Source organism: Tympanuchus pallidicinctus, unplaced genomic scaffold (genome assembly GCF_026119805.1).
Source record: "Tympanuchus pallidicinctus isolate F22 unplaced genomic scaffold, pur_lepc_1.0 scaffold166, whole genome shotgun sequence".
NCBI lineage: Eukaryota > Metazoa > Chordata > Aves > Galliformes > Phasianidae > Tympanuchus > Tympanuchus pallidicinctus.
Window position 1 is genome coordinate 42582 of NW_026294686.1, and position 19311 is coordinate 61892.

Below are 19311 nucleotides of genomic sequence, written 5' to 3' on the forward strand. Positions count from 1 at the left end.
GCTGCTTGTGGGTTGCTTGTGTGGCACTTGAGGGTCACCGCATGCTGTGGGATACTTGCGCAGCACTGTGGGGTGCTAGGAGGGCACTTGTGGGGTGCAGATTTGTCAATCCTGGGGCGCTGGTGTGTTACTTATGGGTCACTGGTGGGCATTTGTGGGTCGCAGCCATCTCACTTGGAGGGCACTTATGGGGCGCTTGCGAGGCACTGATGTGTCGCATTTGGGGCAATTGTGGGGCACTTGTGGGGGTGCTGATGTGTCACTTGTGGGTCAATTGTAGGTCTCCATATTGCAACTGGGCAGTCACTTGTGAGGCACTTGTGGGTCACTAGTGGGGCTCTGATGGGGCACTTGTGGGGCAGTGATGTGTCACTCGCAGAGCGGTGAGCAGGCACATGAGGGGCACTGATATGTCGCTCGTGGGTCACTTAAGGGTCCCTGCAGTACTATTTGTGGGGCAAGTGTAGGGTGCTGATGTTCCCCCACACCTCAACTTCCTCCGCATTCCCGTTTCCCCCATCTTGGAACAGCTGGAACAGCCGGTGCAGGGTGGCAGCAGCAGGGTGGAAGCCCAGGTGGGTGCGATGAAGCCGGGGGTGGGCCTGGGTGGAGCCCGAGCCCAGCCTGAGCTCATTGAAGGGCTGGGAATGGCAGGGCTCAGATGTGTGCCTGGGCTTCTGGTGTCAGTGTGGTTGGGTGAGCAGTGAGGTTTGGGAGGGACCGACCTGTTGGCCTTGAGATTGATGCCCAGCTCCTTGCTCATCGCATTCTGTTTGGCTCGAGGTTCCGGACACGGCTTGCTCTTGTAAGTAGCGTGAGGACTGCGAGAAAGACTTTGTTGGATGCAGCAGGAAAGCACAGCCGCTGGTGGATGCCAGTGTCCGCTCCTGAGGCTCTGCGCCAAGGTACGTGGATCCCTGCCGTCTCCTGTTTCACACGCTCGCTCAGGTCCTTTGGGGCTTGGTGTCGCTTGTCCCTCGTGCTCCCGTTGCTGTCACCGGGTGTTGTTCCTTTGCCCATGCTCAGCTCTGCCCAGTGCTGATGGGATGCCAGTGCCACCTGCTGCTCTTAAGAAAAGGTAGGTTTGATTTCTTTTGGTTTCCATAGCATTTGCTACACTTTCATTCTGTCTCCTTTTTTTTTTTTTTTTCTTTTTGCTCTCAATAAATGGCAGGTTCAATTCATTTTGGCTCCTGTAGTGTTTGCTACACTTGTGTTCTGTTTCTCTTCTCTTTTTTCCATGTTGCCTGGCGGTGCCTGGCTGGAGTTCCCATGACCCCCGGACCCACTTGTGACCAAGTGAGGTGCCAAAAACAGAGGTATCTCCTAAGCAGGCTTGTGCTGAGTGCTGTCCTCGTCTTGGGGTTTGTCCAATGCCCACCTTTCTTTTCTAGCCCACTTTGTTGCGGACGGCGTGTGAGGCTTTCTTCTTTCTTTGTAGGATTGGCGACTCCACCACCAGAAGCAGCAGGCATTTGGGGATGTCCAAGGTTCCGCAGTGAACGTGTCCTGTTCCTGGTAAAGGTGTGGGCGTTCCTGGACACGAAGGTATCTATCTTCATGCCTTGCCCATGTGCCCAGTCCCCCACCAGATGCTGTTTGCCTTTTGGCCCCCCTGATTTGCTGCACTGCTGCGCCCTGATCCTTGCAGAGGGGTAAGTGACACCTTTGTCCCTTCCGGAAAGCGCTCTCCACTTTCCTCTCGTTGGTCATCGGCAGCACCGTCCTTCTCTCGCCAGGCTCTCATTGGTCACCGGCAGCGCCGTCCCGCCCTCGCCAGCCTGTGATTGGTCATCGGCAGTGCCGTCCCGCCCTCATGTGTCTCTCATTGGTGATCGACAGCACCGTCCCGCCCTATCAGCATCTCATTGGTCATCGGCAGCGCTCTCCCGCCCCCGCCAGCCTTTCGGTGGTAATCGTTAACGCCGTCCCACCTTCATGTGCCTCTCTTTGGTCATCGGCAGCGCTGTCCTTCCCTCGCCAGTCTTTCATTGGTCATCTACAGCTCCATCCCGCCTCCGCCAGCATCTCATTGGACAGCAGCAGCCTTTTTCCCCGCCTTTTTCCCCGCCTTTTTCCCCGCCTTTTTCCCCGCCTTTTTCCCCGCCTTTTTCCCCGCCTTTCTCTTCACCTTCCCCTGGCCCCTTTTCCCCTTTCCTTTTCCTTCTTCTCATGTCCTGTTTTTTCCTTCCAGGTCTCCTTTTTACTCTCCCTTCCCCCCTTTTATCTCCCTGTTTTTTGCCCATTTTTCCCCCTCTTCTCCTTTCTCCTTTTCTCCTCCTCATCTCCTTTTCTTTTTCCTCCCTTTCTCATTCTTCTTTTCCCCTCTCCCCTCTTGTCTTCCTTTCCCTTTTGCCCCCTTTACTCTCCTCTTCTTCGCCCCCTTCTTCTTCTTTTTGCCCCCATCCCCACTTCCCCTTTCACCCCCTTTACCCCTTTTCCTCCCCATCTCCCTTTTCGCCCCGTCCCCCTTTTTTATTTTACTTTTCCTCTTTGTCTCCCCCTTCCTTTTCCCCCCCTTGACCCCATTCCTTGTTCCTTCCCCATCGTCCCCTTTTCTTCCGAAGCCCATTCCCTTCTCAGTGCGATGGTGGCTCCTGCGAGCAGCAGAGCCCCGAGCAGCAGCGCTGCGTCTTGGCTCCCCCATTGCCCGCTGCTGAGCTCTTCCTGCCCTGGCTCCTCATCGGCTGAGCGCTGCAGCTTCCCCTTTTTGGCGACGCTTCACCACTCGCCCAGCACCCAGCAGACGCACATCTTTGCCGCCCAAACACACGCAGGCCTTCATTGGTTTCTTGCTTTCTCACCACTGCTCTCTTAACCAACGTGCGGTTGGAACTTGCGGCTCTCAGGTTTTCAGCATCAACACAGACACAGCCTCTGAATTGCTTCATTTACCCCCTGCCATTCGTGCCCTTCCCGCTGCTCGTCGTTCTGCGCATCCGGCCGATTTTCCGCAGCGCTGAGCTCGGCAGGAGGACAGAGGGGAGCAGCTGGGAGCCTCACAGCCTCCTCGCGTTCCCACGCAGCGGGACAGCGCTGTCACGTGCGACGGCCCTGATTCCTCCCTCGTCCCCCTTTTGCTTTTTTTCCTCCCTCGTCCCCCTTTTCCTTTTGTCCTTCTCATACACTTCCTGCTATCCCGCCTTTTCCCCGCCTTCCCTCATCTCGCACTCTTTGAGCCCTTTTTCTCCCCCCATCCTTATTTCTCTTCACATTCCCCTGTTCTTTTTTCCTTTTCCTCTTCCTCATCCCCAGCTCCGCTTCCCCCCCACCTCACGTCCCCTTTCTTCTGTCCCTGTACCCCATTTTTCCCTTTTTTTCCCCACCCCCTTTTTTTGTTCTCTGCTGTCCCCTATTCCCTTTTTCCTCTTTGCTCTCTCTCTCCTTTCTTCCCCCTCATCCTGTTGCAGAAGAGACTGAAGGAATGATGGACAAGCCAGTGCAGGATGGCAGCAGCAGGGTGGAAGCCCAGGTGGGTGCGATGAAGCCGGGGCTGGGACTGGGTGGAGCCAGAGCCCAGCCTGAGCTCATGGAAGGGCTGGGAAACGCAGGGCTCAGATGTGTGCCTGGGCTTCTGGTGTCAGTGTGGTTGGGTGAGCAGTGAGGTTTGGGAGGGACCGACTTGTTGGCCTTGAGATTGATGCCCAGCTCCTTGCTCATCGCATTCTGTTCGGCTCGAGGTTCCGGACACGGCTTGCTCTTGTAAGCAGCGTGAGGACTGCGAGAAAGACTTTGTTGGATGCAGCAGGAAAGCACAGCTGCTGGTGGATGCCAGTGTCCGCTCCTGAGGCTCTGCGCCAAGGTACGTGGTTCCCTAATGTCTCCTGTTTCACACGCTCGCTCAGGTCCTCGGGCTTGGTGTCGGTTGTCCCCCGTGCTGACGTTTCTGTCACCGGGTGTTCTTCCTCTCCCCTTCCTCAGCTCTGCCCAGTGCTGATGGGATGTCAGTGCCACCTGCTGCTCTCCATGAACTGCAGGTTCAATTCCTTTTGGCTTCCACAGCATTTGCTACTCTTTTGTTCTGTCTCACTTCTCTTTTTTCCATGTTGCCTGCTGGCGCCTCGCTGGAGTTCCTAGGATGCCACTGCACACTTTGGACCAAGTGAGATGCAGAAGAAGAGGTAGGCTCCTGAACAGGCTGCTGCTGAGTGCTGTCCTTGACCTGGGGTTTGTACAATTCCCACCCTTCGTTGCTAAGCCACGTTGTTCAGTAGTGCGAGTGAAGCTTTCTTCTTTCTTTCTTTCTAGGATTGGTGACTCGTGCAGCAGATGCAGCAGGCATCTTGGGCTGCCCAAGCTTCCGCAGTGAACGTGTCCTGTTCCTGGTAAAGGTGTGGGCGTTCCTGAATGTGAAGATATCTTCATGCGTTTCCGATGTGCCCAGTCCCCCACCTGATAATGTTAGCCTTTGGGGCTCCCCTGAGTTGCTGCATTGGCAGCAGATAACTGCTGGTTTGACTGCCTTAAGGGCTGTCAGGAAAGATGTCTTCTGCAAAACCCCTGAGCTACCAACTGCCAAGGAAGTTGGTATGTTCCCAGGAATGACAGGAAGCAGATCATGGATGCGCAGCTATGGGATGTTGGTAAAGCCGAGTCTCCTCTATCTTTCCCTTTTCCATCCCCATTTACTCTCCGTCCCCATTCCGCTTTTCCCCATCCCTTTTCCTCCGTATCCCCGTTTCCCCCCTCTTTCTCCCCCCTCTTTCTCCCCCGCTTTTGCCCTGTTTCTCTTCACCTTCCCCTCTTCCCTTTTCCCCTTTCCCTTTACTTGTCCTCAGGTCCCCTTTTTTCCTTCCAGGTCTCCTTTTTTCTATCCATTCCTCCCTTTTATTTAGCCTTTTACGCCCCCTTTTCTCCCTGCTCACCTCCATTCCCCTTTTCCCCCTGCTCTCCTCTCTCCTTTCCTATTCCTCGTCTCCTTTTTCATCCCCCCCTCATTCTCCTTTTCCCCTTTTACCCCTTGTCTTCCTTTCCCCTTTTCCTTTCTTTCCCTCCTCTTCATTCCCCCCGTTCTTCTTCTTTTTGCCCAAATCCCCACTTCCTCTTTCACCCCCTTTACCCCTTTTCCTCCCCAACTCCATTTTTGCCCCATCCCCCTTCACCCATTTTCCTTTTCCCCTCCTCGTACCCATTCCTTTTCCACTCCTCGTCCCCATTCCTTTTTCCTTCCCCATCGTCCCCTTTTCTTCACAAAGCCGATACCGCTCGCAGTGCGATGGCGGCTCCTGCAAGCAGCAGAGCCCCGAGCAGCAGCACTGCGTCTTGGCTCCCCCATTGCCCGCTGCTGAGCTCTTCCTGCCCTGGCTCCTCATTGGCTGAGCGCTGCAGCTTCCCCTTTTTGGCGATGCTTCACCACTCGCACACACAGCCAGCAGGCGGGCAAAAGGCGGGGAAAAGGCTGCTGCTGTCCAATGAGATGCTAGCAGAGGCGGGATGGAGCCGTTGATGACTAGTGACAGGCTGGCAGGGGCGGGACGGCGCTGCCGATGACCAATGAGAGACACATGAGGGCGGGACGGCACTGCCGATGACCAATCACAGGCTGGCGAGGGCGGGACGGCGCTGCCGGTGACCAATGAGAGCCTGGCGAGAGAGGGACAGTGCTGCCGATGACCAACGAGAGGAAAGTGGAGAGCGCTTTCCGGAAGGGACAAAGGTGTCACTTACCCCTCTGCAAGGATCAGGGCGCAGCAGTGCAGCAAATCAGGGGGGCCAAAAGGCAAACAGCATCTGGTGGGGGACTGGGCACATGGGCAAGGCATGAAGATAGATACCTTCGTGTCCAGGAACGCCCACACTTTTACCAGGAACAGGACACGTTCACTGCCGAACCTTGGACATCCCCAAATGCCTGCTACTTCTGGGGCTGGAGTAGCCAATCCTACAAAGAAAGAAGAAAGCCTCACACGCCATCCGCAACAAAGTGGGCTAGAAAAGAAAGGTGGGCATTGGACAAACCCCAAGACGAGGACAGCACTCAGCACAAGCCTGCTTAGGAGATACCTCTGTTTTTGGCACCTCACTTGGTCACAAGTGGGCCCGGGGGTCATGGGAACTCCATGAGTTCCCGAGGCACCACCAGGCAACATGGAAAAAAGAGAAGAGAAACAGAACACACGTGTAGCAAATACTACAGGAGCCAAAATGAATTGAACCTGCCATTTATTGAGAGCAAAAAGAAAAAAAAAAGGAGACAGAATGAAAGTGTAGCAAATGCTATGGAAACCAAAAGAAATCAAACCTACCTTTTCTTAAGAGCAGCAGGTGGCACTGGCATCCCATCAGCACTGGGCAGAGCTGAGCATGGGCAAAGGAACAACACCCGGTGACAGCAACGGGAGCACGAGGGACAAGCGACACCAAGCCCCAAAGGACCTGAGCGAGCGTGTGAAACAGGAGACAGCAGGGATCCAGGGGACTGGGCACGTCCAGGAACGCCCACACCTTTACCAGGAACGGGACACGTTCACTGCGGAAGCTTGGGCAACCCAAAATGCCTGCTGCATCTGGTGGAGGAGTGGCCAACCCTACAAAGAAAGAAGAAAGCTTCACACGCGGTGCTCAACAACGTGGCTTGGCAACAAAGGCTGGTCATTATACAAACCCCGAGTGAAGGACAGCACTCAGCAGCAGCCTGTTCAGGAGCCTACCTCTTCTTCTGCATCTCACTTGGTCCAAAGTGTGCAGTGGCATCCTGGGAACTGCAGCGAGGCGCCAGCAGGCAACATGGAAAAAAGAGAAGTGAGACAGAACAAAAGAGTAGCAAATGCTGTGGAAGCCAAAAGGAATTGAACCTGCAGTTCATGGAGAGCAGCAGGTGGCACTGACATCCCATCAGCACTGGGCAGAGCTGAGGAAGGGGAGAGGAAGAACACCCGGTGACAGAAACGTCAGCACGGGGGACAACCGACACCAAGCCCGAGGACCTGAGCGAGCGTGTGAAACAGGAGACATTAGGGAACCACGTACCTTGGCGCAGAGCCTCAGGAGCGGACACTGGCATCCACCAGCAGCTGTGCTTTCCTGCTGCATCCAACAAAGTCTTTCTCGCAGTCCTCACGCTGCTTACAAGAGCAAGCCGTGTCCGGAACCTCGAGCCGAACAGAATGCGATGAGCAAGGAGCTGGGCATCAATCTCAAGGCCAACAAGTCGGTCCCTCCCAAACCTCACTGCTCACCCAACCACACTGACACCAGAAGCCCAGGCACACATCTGAGCCCTGCGTTTCCCAGCCCTTCCATGAGCTCAGGCTGGGCTCTGGCTCCACCCAGTCCCAGCCCCGGCTTCATCGCACCCACCTGGGCTTCCACCCTGCTGCTGCCATCCTGCACTGGCTTGTCCATCATTCCTTCAGTCTCTTCTGCAACAGGATGAGGGGGAAGAAAGGAGAGAGAGAGCAAAGAGGAAAAAGGGAATAGGGGACAGCAGAGAACAAAAAAAGGGGGTGGGGAAAAAAAGGGAAAAATGGGGTACAGGGACAGAAGAAAGGGGACGTGAGGTGGGGGGGAAGCGGAGCTGGGGATGAGGAAGAGGAAAAGGAAAAAAGAACAGGGGAATGTGAAGAGAAATAAGGATGGGGGGAGAAAAAGGGCTCAAAGAGTGCGAGATGAGGGAAGGCGGGGAAAAGGCGGGATAGCAGGAAGTGTATGAGAAGGACAAAAGGAAAAGGGGGACGAGGGAGGAAAAAAAGCAAAAGGGGGACGAGGGAGGAATCAGGGCCGTCGCACGTGACAGCGCTGTCCCGCTGCGTGGGAACGCGAGGAGGCTGTGAGGCTCCCAGCTGCTCCCCTCTGTCCTCCTGCCGAGCTCAGCGCTGCGGAAAATCGGCCGGATGCGCAGAACGACGAGCAGCGGGAAGGGCACGAATGGCAGGGGGTAAATGAAGCAATTCAGAGGCTGTGTCTGTGTTGATGCTGAAAACCTGAGAGCCGCAAGTTCCAACTGCACGTTGGTTAAGAGAGCAGTGGTGAGAAAGCAAGAAACCAATGAAGGCCTGCGTGTGTTTGGGCGGCAAAGATGTGCGTCTGCTGGGTGCTGGGCGAGTGGTGAAGCGTCGCCAAAAAGGGGAAGCTGCAGCGCTCAGCCGATGAGGAGCCAGGGCAGGAAGAGCTCAGCAGCGGGCAATGGGGGAGCCAAGACGCAGCGCTGCTGCTCGGGGCTCTGCTGCTCGCAGGAGCCACCATCGCACTGAGAAGGGAATGGGCTTCGGAAGAAAAGGGGACGATGGGGAAGGAACAAGGAATGGGGTCAAGGGGGGGAAAAGGAAGGGGGAGACAAAGAGGAAAAGTAAAATAAAAAAGGGGGACGGGGCGAAAAGGGAGATGGGGAGGAAAAGGGGTAAAGGGGGTGAAAGGGGAAGTGGGGATGGGGGCAAAAAGAAGAAGAAGGGGGCGAAGAAGAGGAGAGTAAAGGGGGCAAAAGGGAAAGGAAGACAAGAGGGGAAAGGGGAAAAGAAGAATGAGAAAGGGAGGAAAAAGAAAAGGAGATGAGGAGGAGAAAAGGAGGGAGGAGAACAGGGGGAAAAAGGGGCAAAATAGGGGATATAAGAGGGGGTAAGAGACAGTAAAAAGGGGACCTGGAAGGAAAAAACAGGACATGAGAAGAAGGAAAAGGAAAGGGGAAAAGGGGCCAGGGGAAGGTGAAGAGAAATGGAGAAAAGGCGGTGGAAAAGGCGAGTAAAGGAGGGGAAAAAGGCGGGGGAACAGGTGGGGGAAAAGGCTGCTGCAGACGAATGAGTTGCAGGCAGTGGTGGAACGGAGCTGCCCATGGCCAATGAAAGACTGGCGAGGGCGGGACAGCGCTGCTGATGACCAATGAGAGGCACATGAAGGTGTGAAGGCGCTGCCAATGACCAATGAGAGGCTGGCGGGACGGGACAGTGCTGCCGATGACCAATGAGAGGCTGTCGGGGGCGGGACGGCGCTTCCGGATGACCGATAATAGGCACAAGGGGGCAGGACGGCACAGTCGGTGACCAATCACAGGCTGAGAAGAGGCGCACGGCCCTGCCGATGACCAATCACTGGCTGGCGAGGGCGGGACGGCGCTGCCGGTGACCAATGAGAGCCTGTCGAGAGAGGGACGGTGCTGCCGATGACCAACGAGAGGAAAGTGGAGAGCGCTTTCCGGAAGGGACAAAGGTGTCACTTACCCCTCTGCAAGGATCAGGGCGCAGCAGTGCAGCAAATCAGGGGGGCCAAAAGGCAAACAGCATCTGGTGGGGGACTGGGCACATGGGCAAGGCATGAAGATAGATACCTTCGTGTCCAGGAACGCCCACCACCTTTACCAGGAACAGGACACGTTCACTGCGGAAGCTTGGGCAGCCCAAGATGCCTGCTGCATCTGCTGCACGAGTCACCAATCCTAGAAAGAAAGAAAGAAGAAAGCTTCACTCGCACTACTGAACAACGTGGCTTAGCAACGAAGGGTGGGAATTGTACAAACCCCAGGTCAAGGACAGCACTCAGCAGCAGCCTGTTCAGGAGCCTACCTCTTCTTCTGCATCTCACTTGGTCCAAAGAGTGCAGTGGCATCCTGGGAACTCCAGCGAGGCGCCAGCAGGCAGCATGGAAAAAAGAGAAGTGAGACAGAGCAAAAGAGTAGCAAATGCTGTGGAAGCCAAAAGGAATTGAACCTGCAGTTCATGGAGAGCAGCAGGTGGCACTGACATCCCATCAGCACTGGGCAGAGCTGAGGAAGGGGAGAGGAAGAACACCCCGGTGACAGCAACGTCAGCACGAGGGACAACCGACACCAAGCCCGAGGACCTGAGTGAGCGTGTGAAACAGGAGACATTAGGGAACCACGTACCTTGGCGCAGAGCCTCAGGAGCGGACACTGGCATCCACCAGCAGCTGTGCTTTCCTGCTGCATCCAACAAAGTCTTTCTCAGAGCCCTCACACTGCTTAGAAGAGCAAGCCGTGTCCAGAACCTCGAGCCGAACAGAATGCGATGAGCAAGGAGCTGGGCATCAATCTCAAGGCCAACAAGTCGGTCCCTCCCAAACCTCACTGCTCACCCAACCACACTGACACCAGAAGCCCAGGCACACATCTGAGCCCTGCGTTTCCCAGCCCTTCCATGAGCTCAGTTGTCACGGAGTTGATTAGATCAATTTATGTCCGTGACAGGGGCGACAGGCCTCTGCCCTCCCCCCCCACCCCAGTCCCATACGAAATGGGAAGGAAGGAAGGGAGGAAAAGAGCAGCGGTAGCAATCTATGGAGGAAAACTTATTTTACTATAATATCGGAATACAAAATAACACAATATATACAATTTAATTGAAATTGAGATTAATAAATCAGACACGATGAGAGAGAGAGAGAGTTCCCGGGACCGAGTCAAATCTGGAAAGCTTGGAACGGCCAGGAAAGCACCTCCAGCACCCACTGCCAGGCAGCAAGAGAGCGCCCCCCCACCCGGAAGGGTCAGATCCCGTGACTGCTGTAACGTACAGGGATAGGTAGCTGGGATTGGGGCAGTGACACTTTAGTGCCCCGTACACTACATGATGTTTTGATGTGGAATACTGAAACCCCAAAATAAAAAAAACGAAAACAAAAACATAGAACCATGACAGGGTGGGGAGAAGGCAGTAAAATACCCTGGAACGAGGGGGTGGGGGGGCAGGTGAGCACGGGGCCTGAAGGCTGAGTGGGGCTTGAGGGGCCGTAGGGGGGGGAAAGAGAGTGGGGGGGAGGGGAGGGAATGCTGGGTTAAAGCCTGCTGGCCGGGCAGGGCACCCTGCAGGGTTCAAAGTTGGGCTGCCGGCTGGCCGGGTGCCCTGCCAGGCCAACATCTGGCTGGCCAGCCAAAATGGGGTTGCACACATGAGAGTTGCACGAGGGCTTGCATGAGGGTGTGGGCATGGGTTTTGCACAAGGGTTGTGCACAAGGGCTGCACACATAAGATTTGCACGAGAGCTTGCACGGGGGTGTGAGTTTCGGGTTTCCACGAGGGTTGTGCACGTGGGGGGTTGCAGAAGGGCTGTTCAAATGGGGGGTGTTGGAGGGGGTTTGCACAAGGGTGTGAGCCTCGGGTTTGCAAGAGCATTGTGCACAGGGGGTTGGGCACGGGGGGGTTGCACAAGGGTTGTGCATTGCACGAGGGTTGTGCACATGGGGTTTGCAGGAGGTGTTGTACGAGGGTTGTGCAAAAGGGGGTGCGGGACTGGGGTTGCACAAGGGTTGTGCACGGAGGGGTGCACAAGCGGTTGCACAAGGGTGTGAGCGTGGGGTTTGCACGACGGGTTTTGCACGTGGGCTTTGCACGAGGGGGTGCACAGGATACGATGCCCCCGCCCCCCCTTTTGCACAGCAGTTGCACAAGCACAGGGCCTCTCACCACCCCAGCCCTTCCACAAGCATTTTCACACGAGCTCTTCCCCTTGCACAATAAATCCCCTTGCACCAGCGCTCCCCTTTGCACTCTCCCCCCTCCATGCGTGGCTCCCCCTTGCATAAGTGCCCCCCTTGCACACTCCTCCCTCACACAAGCATCCCCTTGCACGACTGCATCCCCCTTGCACAATCGCCCCCCCCGGCACATTTCTTTTCCTTTGCACAAGCAGCCCCTCTCCACGCTTCCCATTGCACACTTCACCCTCACAGGAACGCTCTCCTCTTGCACGCTTTCCCTTGCACAAGTGCCCCCGTGCTTCCTCCCCTTGCACAAGTCCCCCTTGCACACTCTTCATGCACGACCAACCCTTTTGCACACCCCCCTTTGCACAAACCCCCCTCAGACACTCACATCCCCCCTTGCACATGCATGCCCCCTTCCACACCTCTCCCTTGCACCAGCACTCCCCTTGCACAACTGCCCCCTTTGCACAACTGCCCCTCTTTCACAACCAACTCCCCACTCTCCCCAGTTTGTACAAGCATCCCCCCTTTTCACGACCACCTGCCCCACTTTGCACGAGAACCCCCTCTTTACAGGCCCCCCCTTGCACAACTGCCCCCCTTTCACAATCACCTACCTCCCCTTTGCACAACCACCCCCTTTCACAGCGACTCCCCCCTCACCTTTGCACAACAGCCCCCTTTTCACAACCAGCTCCCCCCTTTGAACAATCAGGGTCCTTCTTTGCAACCGCCCCCCTTTTCTTTGCACAACGGCTCCCCTTTGCACGACGATCCCCTTTGCACGATGACCCCCCTTTGCACAACCCCCACTTGCACAACTGCCCCCTTTACACAACCACAACCCACCCTTTCCACAACCCCCACTTTCACAACCACTTCCCCTCCTTTGCATAACTGCCCACCCTTTTCACAACCAAATCCCCACACTCCCCCCTTTGCACAATCACCCCCCCCTTTAAGACCCCTCTTGCACAACTGCCTCCCCTTGCACAACAGCCCCCTTTTCATGACCACCTCCCCTCTTTTGCACAACAGCTCCCCCTTTACAACCTCCCCTTGCACCACTGCCCCCCCTTTCACAACTCCCCCCTTTTCATGACCCTCTCCCCCTCTTTGCACAACAGCCCCCTTTTCACAACCCACCTCCCCCTTCACACAACAGCCTGCCCCCCCAAATACCTTGCACCTCGAAGTCCATGTGCTGCCATTCAGCGAGACCTGGACAGGCTGGAGAGCTGGGCATTAAAAAACTGGATGAGGTTTAACAGAAGCAAGTGTAGAGTCTTGCATCTGGGGAGGAATAATTGCATGCAGCGGTACAGGTTGGGGGATGAGCTGCTGGAGGGGAGCTCTGCAGAGAGGGACCTGGGTGTCCTGGTGGACAACAGGTCGGCCATGAGCCAGCAGTGTGCCCTTGTGGCCAAGAGGGCCAATGGCATCCTGGGGTGCACTGCACAGAGCGTGGCCAGCAGGTCGAGGGAGGTGATCCTCCCCTCTGCTCTGCCCTGCTGAGGCCTCATCTGGAGCTCTGCGTCCAGTTCTGGGCTCCCCAGTACAAAACAGACAGGGATCTCTTGGAAAGAGTCCAGCGGAGGGCCACCAAGATGGTGAGGGGCCTGGAGCATCTCTCCTATGAGGACAGGCTGAGTGAACTGGGTCTGTTCAGCCTGGAGAAAAGAAGGCTGAGAGGGGACCTGATCCAGGTCTATCAGTATCTGAGGTGTGGCGGGCAGAATGGCGAGGCCGGACTCTGTTCAGTGGTCAGTGGAGACAGGACAAGGGGAAATGGCCGGAAACTGCAGCATAGGAAGTTCTGCACCAATGTGCGAAGGAACGGCTGTACAGTGAGGTGACGGAGCACTGGAACAGGCTGCCCAGGGAGGTGGGGGAGTCTCCTGCTCTGGAGATGTTCAAGACCTGCCTGGATGCTGACCTGTGCGACCTGCTGTAGGAACAGCTTTGGCAGGGGGTTGGACTCAATGAGCTCTGCAGCTCCCTTCCAACCCCTACAATTCTGTGATAATTCTGTGAAGTCCTAGAAGATTTACTGCTACCACTGAAATTGCAATAGTGCATGTCAGAGGTCACCAGAGGGGAATTCAATCATTGCCCAAGGCAACCGAGCAGCACATAAAACAGCCCGTGAGGCTGCTCTACAATCAACAATTACTATGAATCATCTTGTGCCCGAGGTACCACCTCCTCCCCCAAAACAAATTCTCAGTAAAGAAAAGGAAACCCTTAGGAACTTAGGAGCCACGGTGTCCGAGGGAAGGTGGATCATTTCAGATGGGAGAGAATATTGAGCAAGGCAGTGACAAGCGCAATTTTAATCACCCTGCATCAAGGCAGCCATTGGGGAGTACAAGCCCCGTGTGATGCTGTGCTGCGAAAATACGTCAGCACAGGGATATATAGGGGTATATACTCTGGCTAAACAGGTCTGTAGGGGATGTGTAGCGTGCCAGAAAGTGAATAATAAGGCTATCAGACACCGGCCTGAAGGGGAAAGAGAGCCGGGGATTCGACCATTCCAAAGTACTCAAGCAGATTTTACATAACTCCCGAATGCAGGGAAAATCAAGACTCGTTCGTGTCAGCAGACCATTGAAGTGGCGGGCAGAAGCATTTCCGTCAGTATCTGCCACTGCAAGTGTGGTGGCCAAGGTGATTTTGGAACACATGATCCCTAGGTATGGAGGGGTAGGATATGTGGATTCAGACCAAGGCAGTCATTTCACTTCACACACATTACAGAAACTAATGCACGCTTCAGGGATTAAATGGGAATTTCATACCCCCGGCACCTGCCGTCATCAGGAAAAGCAGAAAGAACGAGTCAGAGAATACAGAAGCTCCTCACAAGTTGGCCGTAGAGACTCGGCTCCATTGCACCAAATGCTTGCCTCTGGCACTTCTCCGAATCCGTACAGCACCAAGACAGGCTGTGGGGGTTTCTCCATAGGAAATGTTATTCGGGTTCCCATATCTGGGAAAGAAAAATGAGGTACCGCAGTTTGAAACTCAAGATGTGTTCCTTAAGAACCGCAGACTCGGACTGTCTTCCTCACTATCCTCTCTCAGGACCCGAGGACTGCTGGCACAATCATCGCCTCTGCAATTTCCGATTCATCCATCCCAGCCTGGAGGCTGGGTGCTCATCCAGACCAAGGAGGCAAAGCTGCAACCCGACTGCGAAGGACTGTTCCAAGTCGTTGTGACAGCAGAAGCAGCTGTCAGGACAGCGTCGTGGCTTTGTGAGTTTTGGCTTTCGGTATTCCACATCATACCATCGTGTGGGGCACTGGGACTTTCACTGTCAGTGCTCAAGTCCTGGGTACCTGCCCAGAAGGAGAAGAACTGCATTCCCCAGGGGACCTTGCGCTCAGGGCGAGGAGGTTGAACTCCTGGCAAGGTCTCCTGATGCTCTTTCTCGCCTGCCCTTCGTCCTGGGCGCTGCTCCCGTCTCCCCGCTGCTCAACTGCACTGCGCATCTCACCTCAGCCTTGTGCTGAGGCCTGTCCACCTTTCGGACATTCTCATTATATTTGATTTATTGGCTTCCATTCTGATTATATTGTATTATAGTGTGTTCTCTTGCATCCCGCTAATATACTTAGTGAATTCGTTTGTTTCTCCTCAGATCGGTGCCGCTGTTTTAATTATTTTGGGGTCCCCTGTTTCCTTTTTTTTCCTGAGGATCCCTCCGCCCCACTCGTCACGGAACCAGGCCGAACCAGCCCTTAAACTGTTGACAGGGCGCACAGGGTGGGGGGGGCAAAATTAATGGGGGGGGGGGGGATCACAGGATGAGGGAAGGGGAGCCCAAGAGGGGGGGGGTCAGAAGTGGAGAGGGGGCAGAGGGAATTGGGGGGTGTGGGGTGGGGGGGCATGAAATTGTGGGGTGGTATGGGGGGCACAACGCATGGCGGCTGCAGGGGGGGGGCACAAAATTGCGGGGGGGGCACAGAGTGCGGGAGGGGCAAAATTAATGCGGGGGGCACAGGGTTGGGGGAGGCACGGGGGGGGGTCAGAAGGTGGGGGGGCACAGGGTAGGGGGTGTTCAAAATTGTGGGGGGGAACACAGGGCGTGGGGGTTCATAGGGTGGGTGGGGCAAAGGGAATGGGGGGGTCAGAAGGTGAGGGGGGGCACAGGGCTTTGAGGAGCTGCAGGGCGGGGGGGCACAAAATTGGGGGGGGGGCATAGGGTGTGGGGTGAGACACGTTGGGGGAGGGGGGGGGCAAAAGGCCCGGGGGGGGCAGAGGGTGTGGGGAGGGTCACAGAGTGGGGGGGGGGCACAGCAAATGGGGGGGGTGAGCAGGTAAGGGGGGGGGGGGCGCAAAATTCTAAGGAGGGGGGGAAGCACAGAGTGTGGGAGGGGCAAAATTCGGGGGCACAGAGCTTTCGGGGGGGGAACAGGGTGTGTGTGGGGGGGTTCCCCCATTTTGGGGATGGGGTCGAAGCCCCTGTAGACCACTTCTGGGGAGGGGGGGCAGGGGGGGGTCCTCACATCCATGGCCCGCGCTTTGTCGTGCTGCAGCCACAGCATCTCACCCTTCAGCCAGCACCTCCGTTCCTCAGGGGTCTCTAAAATGGGGGGGGCACAGGAGGGGGGTCAAGGACATCAGTTGTACCCCCCCCAATTTAAGGTGTCCCCCCCGCACTCCATTACCTGTGCCGTGCTTCTGTCCCTGCAGAAGGGTTGGGATGTGGGGGGTGCCCATGGCGGGGGGGGGCGTTAAACCTGCATGGGGGGTCAATAGGGTGGACAGACCCCCCCCCTTATAGACAACTCCCCCATCCCCAAAATGCTTCCCCCCACCTCCCCCATAGGGGGGTCTTCAGCCCCCCCCCCCGACCCCCAATTCCCCCCCATCCCAAATTCCTCCCTCCCCAGTTCAATCCTCCTTGCCTCCACAGCCCCCCCTCCCCCCCCCAGGGTCCTCCAATCCTCCCCCCAATGTGATCTGCAGCCCCCCCGCCCAAATCCAAAGACCTCCCCCCCAGAACCTCAGTGCCCCCCCCCTCGAACCCCAAATTCGCCCCCCCCCCCCAGCACACACAAGTGCCGCTTTGCTTCCACGCGTTCTTCCTGTCGCTACGGCAACCAAACGCTTCGCTCCCATTGGCTGACCGCCGCCGCCACACTCAATATGGCCGCCGCTCCCCGCGCGCAAACTGGCGGTGTTGTCACATCCAACATGGCGGCCGCGTCTCCGGGACGGTACTTCCGGGAGAACGGCGCACGCCCGGAACTTCCGTTCTTTGGCTTCCGCTTCCGGCGTGTGGGCTGTGCACCCAGCACGAGTGGCCGTCTGTGTGGTACGGCGGGCGTCCGGGGGGAACTGGAGGCCTAGAAGGGGTTTGGGGGCTCTATAGGGGTCTGAGGGTGAGGGTCTGTAGGGCTTTTGGGGGGTGTTTGAGGGGGTTTGGGGGCGTCTGTGGGGATTTGAGGGCTCTGTGTGAGGCTGGGGGGTCTTGGGCTGGGGGCTGGGGGGGTCTTGGGGAGTTTCAGGGTCTGTAGGGTGAAGCAGGGGGCCAATATGGGCCTGTATGGGGAGGAGGCGGTCTGTGGGGTGGCTCCATCGGGGAAAGTTGGTAGGGTAGCTGGAGGAGCCTGGAAGGGGGAGGGGTCTTGAGGGGGGCTATAGGGGAAGGGGGGGGTCTGTGGGGGTCTCGGTGGCGATTTGGGTGAGTCTGAGGGGTCTGTGTAGGTTCATGTGGTGTGAAGGAGGAAGATGGGGCACTGGGAGGGAGCGGGGGGGTCTGCAGGGGGGCTGAGGGGTCTGTATGGGTGGTCTGCGTGGGGGGGTTTTGCGTGGGGGGGGGGTCTCCATGGGGACGTAGGGGGGTCTGTATAGGGCCATGAATGGGGTCTGTATGGGGGGGGTCTGCATGGGGAAATGGGGGGTCTTTATGGGGCTGGTCTGGTCTGTATGGGGATATGGGGAAGGGATTTGTATGGGGATGTGGGGAGGGGGTTTGTATGAAGGGGGTCTGTATGGGGGGGAAGCTGGGGAGGGGGGTCTGTAATGGGGGAGGGGGGTCTGTATGGGGATATGGAGGGGGTCTGCGTGGGGGGGGTCTGTATGGGGAGGGATTTGTATGGGGGGCACTGGGGCTTTGTAGGGGGAGCAGCAGGAGCCCTATAGGGAACCTTGGGGTGGAGGGGGGGGGGCTTTAAATATCCCTGTGTGATCTGTGAGAAGCCAAGGAGCATCTATAGGGAGCTGGGGGGGGCGAGAAAGGGGGGAGTTATAGATTCCAGGCCCCCCTCCCCTTTTCCACCCCAGTCCTCATTCCATGCTGCTGCCCCTGCTGCTGCCCCCCCCGGATGCTGTGGAGGTGACGCGGCCCTGCGGCGTCTCACTGAGCAGTGAGTGACCCCCCCCCCTTGAACCCCCCCACATGAGGACACCCCCCTCTTAACCTCCCCCTCCCCAGACCATCACTTCTGAGGAATCCAAGCCTTTCACCTGCCTGGATGGTTCCTCCACCATCGCCTTTGAGTGGGTCAATGACGACGATTGCGACTGTCGCGACGGCTCTGACGAACCTGGTGAGCCCTCCCTACTCTCCTCCCTCCCCCAGAAGCGGTCTGCAGGGGCTTCAACCCCATCCCCACAATGGGGGAACCCCACCGGTTGGCTCCCCCACACCCTGTGACCCTCCATCCCCAAAGCTCTGTGCCCCCCCCCATAATTATGCACCCCTCCATAATTTTGCACCCCCCCCCTGCACCCCCCAATGCCGTGTGCCCCTCCCTCACCTGCTGACCCCCCTATTCCCTGTGCCCCCCCACTCTGTGACCCCCCCTCCGTGTACCCCCCCACATCCTGTGCCCGCCCCACAGTTTTGTGCCCACCTGCCCTGCACCACCCTGATGACCTGTGCCCCCCCTCACTTTCCAACCACCCTCACCCTTCGCCCCCCTCCCACAGCCCCCAAACCATTGCCCCCCCCTCACCCTTTGCCCCTCCTTCCCACCCTTATCTACTCACACCCTCTTTCCCCCCCGACCTCCCCAACACCATACCCTTTGCCTCCCCCCACATCCTTGGTGCTCCCCCTACCCACCGTTAACCCCCCCCCACCCTTCTCCACTCCCACCCCCCCCCCACACACCCTTGGGCCCCACCTTTCACTCCCCCCCACCCTTTGCCCCCCCTTCACTTTTAGCCCCTCCCCCCCCACACCATCTTCCACTCCACACCCTGTGCCCCCCCCACAATTTTGTGCCCCCCTGCCCTGCACCCCCCACTCCTGGGGGTCCTCCTCCCTCACCCCCCCCCCAACCTAAGGGACCTCAGCCTGCCCCAATGGCCATTTCCACTGCACCAACGCTGGGTACCGACCCCAGAACATCCCCTCTGCCCACGTCAATGATGGCGTCTGTGGTGAGTGGGGGGGGTCATTGTGGGGTGTTTTTTAGGGGGGGAGAGGAGGGGGTTGGGATCAAAGTGTCCCTGGGGGGTTAATTTGGGGGGCTGTAGGGGATTGGGGGGCCTGGAGGAACACTGAGGCCCTCAAAGCTCTGTGTGGGGTGGAGGGGGGTGTGGGGAGGATGTGGGTTCCTATGTGGGGTGGGGGTGGTCCTTGGGTGGTGATTGAGGGTATTGGGGGGGTCTCAAGGTGGGGGGGGCACCATGTGTCTCTAGGGGGGGTGCTTTGGGGGCTGTGTAGGAGATGGGGGTTCCTAGAGGGGCACTGAGAGACCCCTGAAACTTTGTGTGGGGTGGAGGGGGCGTGGGGGTCTGTAGGGGTCTCGGTGGTGATTTGAGTGAGTCTGAGGGGTCTGTGTAGGGTCACGTGGTCTGAAGGGGGGAGATGGGGCACTGGTGGGGTGCGGGGGGGTCTGCAGGGGGCTGAGGGGTCTGTATGGGTGGTCTGCGTGGGGGGGTTTTGTATGGGGTGGGTCTGCATGCGGACGTAGGGG

General features: G+C 57.3%; 3 long non-coding RNA genes across 7 annotated transcripts; 2 read left to right on the top strand and 1 right to left on the bottom strand.

The window, feature by feature from the left end:
- Positions 1-536: 536 nt before the first annotated feature.
- Positions 537-2232, top strand: LOC128078260 (uncharacterized). Of its 2 annotated transcripts, XR_008205493.1 has the most exons (5): positions 537-575; positions 814-905; positions 1027-1364; positions 1442-1655; positions 1740-2232. It is a non-coding gene; the product is annotated as an uncharacterized LOC128078260 (long non-coding RNA). The 2 variants fall into 2 exon arrangements; XR_008205494.1 differs by lacking the exon at positions 537-575 and having other exon boundaries at positions 1027-1319.
- Positions 2233-5463: 3231 nt separating this feature from the next.
- On the bottom strand, positions 5464-10023 carry LOC128078259 (uncharacterized). Of its 3 annotated transcripts, XR_008205492.1 has the most exons (5): positions 6970-7060; positions 6651-6850; positions 6445-6527; positions 5668-6297; positions 5464-5583 (listed from the first exon to the last, which is right to left on the bottom strand). It is a non-coding gene; the product is annotated as an uncharacterized LOC128078259 (long non-coding RNA). The 3 variants fall into 3 exon arrangements; XR_008205491.1 differs by lacking the exon at positions 6970-7060 and adding an exon at positions 9815-10023 and having other exon boundaries at positions 5668-6527; XR_008205490.1 differs by having other exon boundaries at positions 5668-6527.
- Positions 10024-16678: 6655 nt separating this feature from the next.
- Positions 16679-18800, top strand: LOC128078257 (uncharacterized). Of its 2 annotated transcripts, none has more exons than XR_008205489.1 (3): positions 16679-16697; positions 17820-17934; positions 18677-18800. It is a non-coding gene; the product is annotated as an uncharacterized LOC128078257 (long non-coding RNA). The 2 variants fall into 2 exon arrangements; XR_008205488.1 differs by lacking the exon at positions 16679-16697 and adding an exon at positions 17678-17751.
- Positions 18801-19311: the final 511 nt, after the last annotated feature.